The 12,217-nt window shown below is 41.9% G+C and overlaps 1 protein-coding gene across 3 annotated transcripts in view; it reads left to right on the forward strand.

Moving 5' to 3' along the window:
• Positions 1-3,246: 3,246 nt before the first annotated feature.
• The window catches only part of LOC106582299 (unconventional myosin-Ib), a 171,804-nt gene continuing 162,833 nt past the window's right edge, over positions 3,247-12,217 (forward strand). Inside the window, exon 1 of one of the 3 annotated variants that reach the window (XM_014165238.3) lies at positions 3,247-3,577. The gene's annotated coding sequence lies outside the window, so the exon portion shown is untranslated. The remainder of the gene's footprint in view (positions 3,578-12,217) is intronic. The other 2 variants (XM_082967165.1, XM_014165241.3) reach the window with 2 other exon arrangements.

Below are 12,217 nucleotides of genomic sequence, written 5' to 3' on the forward strand. Positions count from 1 at the left end.
GCATTACTCTCTGTAGCGCGTTATGGTCAGATGCCGAGCAGTTGCAATACCAGGCGGTGATGAAACCGGTCAGGATGCTATCGAAGGTGCAGTTGTAGAACCTTTTGAGTATCTAGGGACCCATGCCAAATCTTTTCAGTCTCCTGAGGGGGAAATTGTTTTGTCGTGCCCTCTTCACAACTGTCTTGGTATGTTTGGACCATGATAGTTTGTTAGTGATGTGGACACCATGGAACTTGAAACTCTCGACCTGCTCCACTACAGCCCCGTCGATGTTAATGGGGGCCTGTTCGGCCTGCCTTTTCTTGTAGTCCACAATCAGCTCCTTTGTCTTGCTCACATTGAGGGAGAGGTTGTTGTCCTGGCACCACACTGCCAGTTCTCTGACCTCCTTCATATAGGCCGTCTCATCGTTGTCGGTGATCAGGCCTATCACTGTTGTGTCATCAGCAAACTTAATGATAGTGTTGGAGTCGTGTTTGGCCATGCAGCTGTGGTTGAACAGGGATTACAGGACGGGACTAAGTACACACCCCTGAGGGGCCCCAGTGTTAAGGATCAGCGTTGCAGATGTGTTGTTGCCTGCTCTTACCACCTCGGGCGGCCCATCAGGAAGTCCAGGATGCAGTTGCAGAGGGAGGTGTTTAGTCCCAGAGTCCTTAGCTTAGTGATGAGCTTCGTGGGCACTATGGTGTTGAACACTGAGCTGTAGTCAATGAACAGCATTTTCACATAGGTGTTCCTTTTGTCCAGGTGAGAAAGGTCAGCATGGAGTTTGATTGAGATTACGTCATCTGTGGATCTGTTGGGGCGGTATGCGAATTGGAGTGGGTCTAGGGTGTCCAGGAGGATGCTGTTGATGTGAGCCATGACCAGCCTTTCAAAGCACTTCATGGCTACCAATGTGAGTGCCACGGGGCTGCAATCATTTAAGCAGGTTACCTTCGCTTCATTGGGCACAGGGACCATGGAATTCTGCTTGAAACATGAAGGTATTACAGACTTGGTCAGGGAGAAGTTGAAAATGTCAGTGAAGACACTTGACAGTTGGTCCGCGTATGCTTTGCGTACACGTCCTAGTAATCCGTCTGGCCCAGTGGCTTTGTGAATGTTGACCTGTTTAAAGGTTTTGTTCACATCGGCTACAGAGAGCGTTATCACACAGTCATCCAAAACAGCTGGTGATCTCGGGCATGCTTCTGTGTTACTTGCCTCGAAGCGAGCATAAAAGGCATTTAGCTCGTCTGGTAGGCTCGCGTCACTGGGCAGCTCGCGTCTGGGCTTCCCTTTGTAGTCCGTAATAGTTTTCAAGCCCTGTCACATCCGACGAGTGTCAGAGCCGGTGTAGTAGGATTCAATCTTAATCCTTTATTGACGCTTTGCTTGTTTGATGGTTCGTCTGAGGGCATAGCGGGATTTCTTATAAGCATCTGGATTACCGTAATTTCCGGACTATTGAGCGCACCTGAATATAAGGCGCACCCACTGAATTTAAAAAATATATATTATTTTGAACATAAATAAGCCGCACATGTCTATAAGCCACAGGTGCCTACTGGTACATTGAAACAAATGAACTTTACACAGGCTTTAACGAAACACGGCTTGTAACAAAAATAAATAATTAGCAGTAAGCTTTAGTTGTCTTTTTGCACTGAGTCAATTCCTAACGCTGCTGTTTCCAATGTCTTATCATCGACTCATTAAGACCAAGCTCCCATGCAGCAGCTCTATTTCCTTTTCCAACAGCCAGATCAATCGCCTTCAACTTGAAAGCTGCATCATATGCATTTCTCTGTGTCTTTGCCATGATGAGGGTGACAAAATGACTACCGTAATCAGAATGATGGGAAGTTTGAGAGTGCTCGATTTAATCTAAACAGTAAACAAAAAAGTTGTTTGACCTTAACCGTTCGGCAATTTCATTGGTCTAATGAAAGCTTCATGCCGGCAAAAAACTGAGCACGTCACAGAATGTGTTTTTTTTTTATTTATTTTTTATTGAAAGCGGGAAAAATCCATATATTAGCCGCGTCATTGTTTAAGCCGCGAGGTTCAAAGCGTGGGAAAAAAGTTGCGGCTTATAGTCCGGAAATTACGGTAGTCTCCCACTCATTGAAAGCAGCAGCTCTAGCCTTTAGCTCAATGCGGGTGTTGCCTGTAATCCATGGCTTCTGGTTGGGATATGTACGTACAGTCACTGTGGGGAAGACGTCGTCAATGTACTTATTGATGAAGCCGATGACTGAGGTGGTGTACTCCTCAATGCCATTGGATGAATCCCGGAACATATTACAGTCTGTGCCTGCAAATCAGTCCTGTAGTGTAGCACTTCCGTAGTGACCAGTTCCGTATTGAGCGAGTCACTGGTACTTACTGCTTTAGTTTTGTACATTCATTCCTGCATCCTCGAGCAAAAATGGACTAATATACATATAAAGAGGGGTTCCTGCAGATGCAGGAATGCCTAGATGCAGGAAGGCCCTGAATTGCAGATGGCAGTTGCACCCTTCTCAAAGATATTGGTAGGCTAACTAATAGGGTCTTCTTAAGGCATTGGACCGGTAGGCTAACTAATAGAGTCTTAATAGGGCATTGGACCACCATGATCCATCAGAACAGCTTCAATGCAATTTGGTATAGATTTTGTGTCTGAAACTCCTTTTGGAGGGATGTGACACCATTCTTCCACAATCAATTCCATAATTTGGTGTTGTGTTGATGGAAAAAGCTGTCTCAGGCGCCGCTCAGAAAACACTGTCTCAGGTGTGTGATCTGGTCACACACCTATACAGTTGGGTTGAGATCTGGTCACACACCTGTACAGTAGGTAGCGGAATGCACATATAATTGTTGCGAATGCCATCTCTCTCTCTCTCTCTCACACACACCCACACACACACACGCTCCTTTGAGACCCCTCTTTCAAGGTCACTGAGATACAGTATCTTCTACCCATGGTAGCCAAAATAATGGACAACTGGGTATTATGACCCTAAGCATAATGGGATGTTAATTGCATAATTAATGCAGGGAACCACACCTGTGTGGAAGCACCTGCTTTCATTAAACTTTGTAGCCTGTCCCTCATTTACTCAAGTGTTTCCTTTATTTTGGTAATTAGCCTACCTGTATCTCCTATCTGTGGCAATGATGTCCATGATGATTTGAAATTGTCACAAGATGGCGGTATTGCACTGATAGATGTGTTCGCTGCCAATGAGTTATGATAAGCTTAAACTGCTGTGCATCTGTGAATTTAGGACGTTTTTTTCTCTCGATGTTTTACTGATGGTGATTAGAGTTGAAGGACGCCTAGCAGCACTTTGTGCAGCCAGCCACTCCCTATGCCCGTGGACCAGAAGTTGAAGTCGTGGAACCGTAGTCCTTATCCACCTCAGTGCTCAAGTGGAAGTCCTCCTAGCCGGATGAGAGACGCGTCCAGGCACATTCACAACGCAGATAACTAAAAAAGACAACGGGGATAGAGGAGCCTCTTTTTTCAACTGAAGGGATATTCCCGGGATTCTTCACTTTCCTCCAGAGTGGATTAAGGGACAACATTTCCAATTCAGAGGCAAGTAGAATATTATAATTTAACATGTGCCACACTATGTGTAGGCTAGCACATTAAATGCTAGCCTTAAGTCTAGTGTTTGCAACTTTTTTTTGTATCACTTGAATGTTAATTTGTAGCCTAATTGACTATTCCGCGTTGGTTGCAGAATCTGAGAGAATCGGACTAAACCCACATTATATTACGTGTCTATGCAGTAGCCTTATTCCCCATTATTTCCACTGCAGTCACTAGTCCCTGGGCGTTTATGGTCAAGATTTTAACATAGCTTATTCTGTTCTTCCTTAGTTGATTTGTTCTACTTGTGCAACTAATGCCACGTAACATTTTGCGTTAGACTACCCCCTAAATGTTTGACGCATCCTTGTCTTTTGGTTGTCGTAATGGTTTTGCAATACTTTTTCACTGATAATCGTTTCTGACCATTCATTCCTCGAGGCCTTGTTCTATTTCGGGGGGAGGAGGAGAGATTGGTAGGCTACTGTCAGGAGGGGTGGGTTTACTTTTGTTACTTGTCTCCCCTCGTCCAAACCTATGGCGATTGTGTATTGTTAATCAAAAATGTGAACATCTGCTGTCATTGCGCTGAAGCAGAACACAACTTTGAGAGAACGGTGCTTTTATTGAGATTTGTAGGACAAGGGTGAAGAAAGAAAGTTGCAACTTTTCTAAAACAAAGTAGATGACTTATCGCAGATTTCATGCACTCACGTGGCTATGTTAGTGTCCTTACTGTGGTCCACACTTCACTAGCCGACAAGAATGTGATTTCACACACAAATAATTTACTTTAGTTGCACACACTTTGAAATAGCCTACCCTTTTAATGAATTAGACACAACCTACAGTGATTGCATGACTTTTTGAATTTCTTACTATACTTACTGCCTACTGTACCACGCCATCAACTTTTTAAAGCATAAAAATACTTTTTTGTTCTCTGAGAAACATCCCAGAGGTTCTCTACTTTTCCTCCTCCTTTGATTCCCATATTAGAGTCCATTCAGAAAGTATTCAGACTCATTTACTTTTTCCACATTTTGTTATGTTACAGCCTTATTCAAAAATTAATTAAATTATATATTTTTCCTCATCAGTCTACACACAATACCCCATAATGACAAAGCGAGAACAGGTTTTTAGAAGTTTTTGCATTGTCATTATGGGGTCTTGTGTAGATTGAGGGGGGGGAAAAACAATTTTAATGTGGAAAAAGTCAAGTCTGAATACTTTCCTAATGCACTGTAGCAGGGGCCAGACATCATCCATATGAACTTGGAATTTTGGATCATGGAAGGCCCAAAAACATGAACAAAAATTTGTTTAGGTCTGCATTTTCTAATGTAGCTTGGTAGTTAAGATGCAACCAGGATCTGGGTCTCATGTGATTTTAATTTTAAGTACTGGAACCTCACAGGGATTCGAACCCAACGTCTCTTGTCACTGTGCGTCATACAAAGGAGAATTGCCTCCTGTTTTGTTTTCTGGACTCAACTCTGTCTGTTTAGGGCATAGGTTCTATTGTGTCACAGCATGCCTAACAACAAAGGGAAAGCCCAAAAAATGTTTTACTTTCTAGTACGCTTGAAGATCAGTCGCTATGTTTGAAATGCCACTACAGAGTGCTGCTATCAAAGACACTGGTTCAGATGAACTAATTGATTCCAGGCTGACTGCTCATACAGGTCATGTATAGGCTATTATAAATAGGATAAAGGATCTATGCTATAGTCTCCTCAGCTGTTCACTGCCAAAAGACCAACTGTAATTGGTCATAAAAATACCAAATGGACGTTGTCATAACTATAATGGGGAATGGCCCACTCAGCCCATGTGCACCATAAGTCCATCCAGCAAGCCAGAGAACAGTTCCCTTTTTCTCTATTACTGTGGTTTCATCAGATATGACACTGCCTTCATGAGCCTAGTCACCTTTTTATTAGTAGGACTGATCAAACAAACAGGCATATGTGGATGGTGCGGCGCTGCCCTGAAATTTGGGGAGTTTGTTTAAATGGCTGTTTATTTACCCACCTGGGGACAATGAATTGGAAGCACAGCTAGGTGAATTGCTTTTGATAGGGAAATTAGTGTTGTCTCATTTGTATCTTGCTATTTGTCTAATATCTGCATAGTTTATGCTGGTGTTGTCCACCCTTATTTGTGTTCGGCAGTGGTCGAAAAAGTACCCAATTTTCATACTTGAATAAAAGTATAGATATTTACTCAAGTGAAAGTCACCCAGTAAAATACTACTTGAGTAAAAGTCTTTGGTTTTAAATATACTTAAGTATCAAAAGTAAATTTAATAGCTAAAATGTACTTAAGTATCAATAGTAAAAGTATAAATAATTTCAAATTCCTTATATTAAGTAAAGCAGACTGCACCATTTTCTTGTTTTTAAAATGTATGTATAGCCAGGGGCTCACTCCAACACTCAGACATTATTTACAAAAGCATTGTATTTAGTGAGTCTGCCAGGCCAGAGGCAGTAGGGATGACCACGTGTTCTCTTGATAAGTGTGTGAATTTGACAATGTTCCTGTCCTGCTAAGCATTCAAAATTTACTTTTGGTTGTCAGGGAAAAAAGTACAATATTTTATTTTGGAATGTAGTGAAGTAAAAGTTCTCAAATATAAATAGTAAAGTACAGATATCCCAAAAAACTACTTAAGTAGTACTTTAAAGTATTTTTACTTAAGTACTTTACAACACTGGTGTTCGGAACCATGTGTTTGTCCTCTAGGCTGGCCTAATTTCCAGGGGCAAAGTCCCTCAGCCATAGTGATGAATGTTTGCTCGGATCTGCCTGTGGTGATCTGCTGTTGTGAGTACTGAGGTGCGTGTCCTGTGTGTTATGCCGTGTTCACGTGCTAATCGGAACTAGGAAACTCAGAACATTTCTGACTTGCTAACTGGTTGAACATGGCATGTATATAACTACAACCAGTTAGCAAGTCGGAAATGTCCTAGTTCCGACTAGCACGTGAGTGCAGCATTCGCTCTGCCCCAAGAGGTGGTTGTGAGGGTGATGGAGAGGCTCAACTATACTGTCCACTTCAACTGTGAGAGAGATCGATAGATACACAGTTGAATCCAGAAGTTTACATACACTTAGGTTGGAGTCATTAAAACAAGTTTTTCAACCACTCTACAGATGTCTTGTTAACACACTATAGTTTTGGCAAGTCGGTTAGGACGTCTACTTTGTGCATGACACAAGTCATTTTTCCAACAATTGTTTACAGACAGATTATTTCACTTATAATTCACTGTATCACAATTCTAGTGGGCCAGACGTCTACATGCACCAAGTTGACTGTGCCTTTAAACAGCTTGGAAAATTCCAGAAAATTATGTCATGGCTTTAACCTCTCTAGGGTCGGTGGGACGAAATCGTCCCACCTACGCAACAGCCAGTGTAATCCCGTGGCGCGATATTCAAATACCTCAAAAATGCAAAAACTTTTTTTCAAACATATGACTATTTTACACCATTTTAAAGATAAGACTCTCGTTAATCTAACCACACTGTCCGATTTCAAAAAGGCTTTACAACGAAAGCAAAACATTAGATTATGTCAGCAGAGTACCCAGCCAGAAATAATCAGACACCCATTTTTCAAGCTAGCATATAATGTCACATAAACCCAAACCACAGCTAAATGCAGCACTAACCTTTGATCTTCATCAGATGACAATCCTAGGACATTATGTTATACAATGCATGTTTTGTTCAATCAAGTTCATATTTATATCAAAAACCAGCTTTTTACATTAGCATGTGACGTTCAGAACTAGCAAACCTCCGATGAATTTACTAAATTACTCACGATAAACGTTCACAAAAAACATAATTATTTTAAGAATTATAGATAAAGAACTCCTATATGCAATCGCTATGTCCGATTTTTAAAATAGGTTTTCGGTGAAAGCACATTTTGCAATATTCGCAGTAGATAGCCCGGCATCACAGGGCTAGCTATGTAGACACCCACCAAGTTTAGCCCTCACCAAAGTCAGATTTACTATAAGAAAAATTTGATTACCTTTGCTGTTCTTCGTCAGAATGCACTCCCAGGACTTCTACTTCAATAACAAATGTTGGTTTGGTTCAAAATAATCCATAGTTATGTTCAAATATCCTCTGTTTTGTTCGTGCGTTCAAGACACTATCCGAAGTGTAAAGAAGGGTGACTCGCCCGACGCGTTTCGTGACAAAACATTTCTAAATATTCCATTACCGTACTTCGAAGCATGTCAACCGCTGTTTAAAATCAATTTTTATGCCATTTTTCTCGTAAAAAAGCGATAATATTCCGACCGGGAAACCCTGTTTTGGTACAAAGAGAGAGAAAATAAAAACATGGGGTCGCCACGTGCATGCGCCTCAGTCTCATTGTCCTCTGATAGACCACTTACCAAAGGCGCTAATGTTTTTCAGCCAGGGGCTGCCTCAACATCATTCAGCTTTTTCCCGGGTTCTGAGAGCCTATGGGAGCTGTAGGAAGTGTCACGTTACAGCAAAGATCCTAAGTTTTAAATAAAAAGAGTCAAGAAGCCCAAGGAATGGTCAGAGAGGGCACTTCCTGTACAGAATCTTCTCAGGTTTTTGCCTGCCATATGAGTTCTGTTATACTCACAGACACCATTCAAACAGTTTTAGAAACTTTAGGGTGTTTTCTATCCAAAGCCAATAATTATATGCATATTCTAGTTTCTGGGCAGGAGTAATAACCAGATTATATCGGGTACGTTTTTTTTATCCGGCCGTGCAAATACTGCCCCCTACCCTCAACAGGTTAAGCTTCTGATAGGCGAATCGACATCATTTGAGTCAATTGGAGGTGTACCTGTGGATGTATTTCAAGGCCTACCTTGAAACTCAGTTCCTCTTTGCTTGACATCATGGGAAAATCAAAATAAATCAAATTTACTTATAAAGCCCATCTTAGATCAGCTGATATCGCAAAGTGCTGTACAGAAACCAAGCCTAAAACCCCAAACGGCAAGCAATGCAGGTGTAGAAGCACAACCTAAATCAGCCAAGACCTCAGAAAAGAATTGTAGAATTCCACAAGTCTGTTTCATCCTTGGGAGCAATTTTCAAACGGCTGAAGGTACCACGTTCATCTGTACAAACAATAGTACGCAAGTATAAACACCATGGGACCAGACAGCTGTCATATCGCTCAGGAAGGAGATGTGTTCTGTCTCCTAGAGATGAACGTACTTTGGTGCAAAAAGTGCAAATCAATCCCAGAACAACAGCAAAGGACCTTTTGAAGATGCTGGAGGAAACGGGTACAAAAGTATCTATATCCACAGTAAAAGGAGTCCTATATCGACATAACCTGAAAGGACGCTCAGCAAGGAAGAAGCCACTGCTCCAAAACCGCCATTAAAAAAAGCTAGACTACGGTTTGCAACTGCACATGGGGACAAAGATTGTACTTTTTGGATAAATGTCCTCTGGTCTGATGAAACAAAAATAGAACTGTTTGGCCATAATAACCATTGTTATTTTTGGAGGAAAAAGGGTGGAGGCTTGCAAGCCGAGGACCACTATTCCAACCGTGAAGCACGGGGGTGGCAGCATCATGTTGTGGGGTGCTTTGCTGCAGGAGGGACTGGTGCACTTCACAAAATAGATGGCATCATGAGGAAGGGAAATTATGTACACTGAGGGGCAAAAAGTATTTGATCCCTTGCTGATTTTGTACGTTTGCCCACTGACAAATAAATGATCAGTCTATAATTTTAATGGTAGGTTTATTTGAACAGTGAGAGACAGAATAACAACAAATCCAGAAAAACGCATGTCAAATGTTATAAATTGATTTGCATTTTAATGAGGGAAGTAAGTATTTGACCGCATCTCAATCAGAAAGATTTTTGGCTCCCAGGTGTCTTTTACACAGGTAACGAGCTGAGATTAGGAGCACACTCTTAAAGGGAGTGTTCCTAATCTCAGTTTGTTTCCTGTATAAAAGACACCTGTCCACAGAAGCAATCAATCAATCAGATTCCAAACTCTCCACCATGGCCAAGACCAAAGAGCTCTCCAAGGATGTCAGGGACAAGATTGTAGATCTACACAAGGCTGGAATGGGCTACAAGACCATCGCCAAGCAGCTTGGTGAGAAGGTGACAACAGTTGGTGCGATTATTCGCAAATGGAAGAAACACAAAAGAACTGTCATTCTCCCTCGGCCTGGGGCTCCATGCAAGATCTCACCTCGTGGAGTTGCAAAGATCATGAGAACGGTGAGGAATCAGCCTAGAACTAGACGGGAGGATCTTGTCAATGATCTCAAGGCAGCTGGGACCATAGTCACCAAGAAAACAATTGGTAACACACTAAGCCGTGAAGGACTGAAATCCTGCAGCACCCGCAAGGTCTCACTGCTCAAGAAAGCACAAATACATGCCCGTCTGAAGTTTACCAATGAACATCTGAATGATTCAGAGGACAACTGGGTGAAAGTGTTGTGGTCAAATGAGACAAAAATGGAGCTCTTTGGCATCAACTCAACTTGCCGTGTTTGGAGGAGGAGGAATGCTGCCTATGACCCCAAGAACACCATCCCCCACCGTCAAACATGGAGGTGGAAACATTATGCTTTGGGGGTGTTTTTCTGCTAAGGCGACAGGACAACTTCACCGCATCAAAGGGACGATGGACGGGGCCATGTACAGTCAAATCTTGGGTGAGAACCTCCTTCCCTCAGCCAGGGCATTGAAAATGGGTCGTGGATGTGTATTCCAGCATGACAATGACCCAAAACGCACAGTCAAGGCAACAAAGGAGTGGCTCAAAAAGAAGCACATTAAGGTCCTGGAGTGGCCTAGCCAGTCTCCAGACCTTAATCCCATAGAAAATCTATGGAGGGAGCTGAAGGTTCGAGTTGCCAAACGTCAGCCTCGAAACCTTAATGACTTGGAGAAGATCTGCAAAGAGGAGTGGGACAAAATCCCTCCTGAGATGTCTGCGAACCTGGTGGCCAACTACAAGAAACGTCTGACCTCTGTGATTGCCAACAAGGGTTTTGCCACCAAGTACTAAGTCATGTTTTGCAGAGGGGTCAAATATTTATTTCCCTCATTAAAATGCAAATCATTTTCTAACATTTTTGAAATGCGTTTTTTCTGGATTTTTTTGTTGTTATTCTGTCTCTCACTGTTCAAATAAACCTACCATTAAAATTATAGACTGATCATTTCTTTGTAAGTGGGCAAACGTACAAAATCAGCAGTGGATCAAATACTTTTTTCCCTCACTGTAGATATATTGAAGCAACATCTCAAGACATCAGTCAGGAAGTTCAAGCTTGGTCGCAAATGGGTCTTCCAAATAGACAATGACCCCAAGCATACTTCCAAATTTGTGGCAAAATGGCTTAGGGACAACCAAGTCAAGGAATTGGAGTGGCCATCACAAAGCCCTGACCTCAATCGCATAGAAGATTTGTGGGCAGAACTGAAAACGTGTGAGCAAGGAGGCCTACAAACCTGACTCAATTACACCAGCTCTGTCAGGAGGAATGGGCCAAAATTTGCACAACTTCTTGTGGAAGGCTACACAAAATGTTTGACCCAAGTTAAACAATTTAAAGGCAATGGTATCAAATACTAATTGGGTGTATGTAAACTTCTGACCCACTCGGAATGTGATGAAAGAAATAAAACCCCAAATAAATCATTCTCTACTATTATTCTGACATTTCACATTTTTAAAATAGTGGTGATCCTAACTGACCTAAGACAGGGAATTTTTACCACGATGGTTAAATGTCAGGAATTGTGAAACTGAATTTCAATGTATGTAAACTTCCGACTTCAAATGTATATTTATGAAAGACCATTCCCTGTTTCATCATAGAATTCTCATTTTCTAAAGGGGAATGTCAAAGTTTTATCTGGGAATGCTTATGTTCCATTTCCCTTGGTGCTAGCTGTTCCTGGTTGGCATCTCCAATGTGTCGAATGTGGGATAGGCTTTTGGTAAATGGTTTTCAAGGATGGGACCATCACAGGAGGAGGCTACATATGTAGGGATGTCCTTTTTACTACTAGAAGGGGTATAGGAAACACACTAGTCTGTCAGCCTATGTTGTTTATCTGACTGAAACAATTAATTGAAAAATACATACTTTTATCGGGTAATCATACACAACATGTGAACAGCAAGATGATTTGTTGAAGGGACTAGATCACACGTCAGTCACCAGATTTAAGATTGCACGATTTGAAACCCTTGAACTCCTGTGTAATGCCTCATCTCCCTACAGGAAGTATTACTGTTCAACTTGATTCAATGCTACTAAAATCCAGGGCAGCTGCTTTTCCCATTCAGTTGCTGAAACTAAGCCACAGCAGAGCAACATACTGTACTGTAGCCCACTTACAAGACTTCACTGCACAAAACCTGGAAATGTAAGGTACATTAATTGAGGTAATGGAATATTTAAGTGTGCGGTCTCTGCTTGTGTGTGGCTGGTAAACCTAGAACATGTTGCATCACATGTATTTTGTATCCAATAAACAAGGAATGGGGGGCACTATGAAGTTTATGGCAATAACCTGGCCCCCCACAGGGCAGCAAAGGATGTTGTGGCTGTGCGTGTTGTACCCTGTT

Source organism: Salmo salar, chromosome 21, assembly GCF_965601325.2.
Source record: "Salmo salar chromosome 21, fSalSal1, whole genome shotgun sequence".
Classification (NCBI taxonomy): Eukaryota; Metazoa; Chordata; class Actinopteri; order Salmoniformes; family Salmonidae; genus Salmo; species Salmo salar.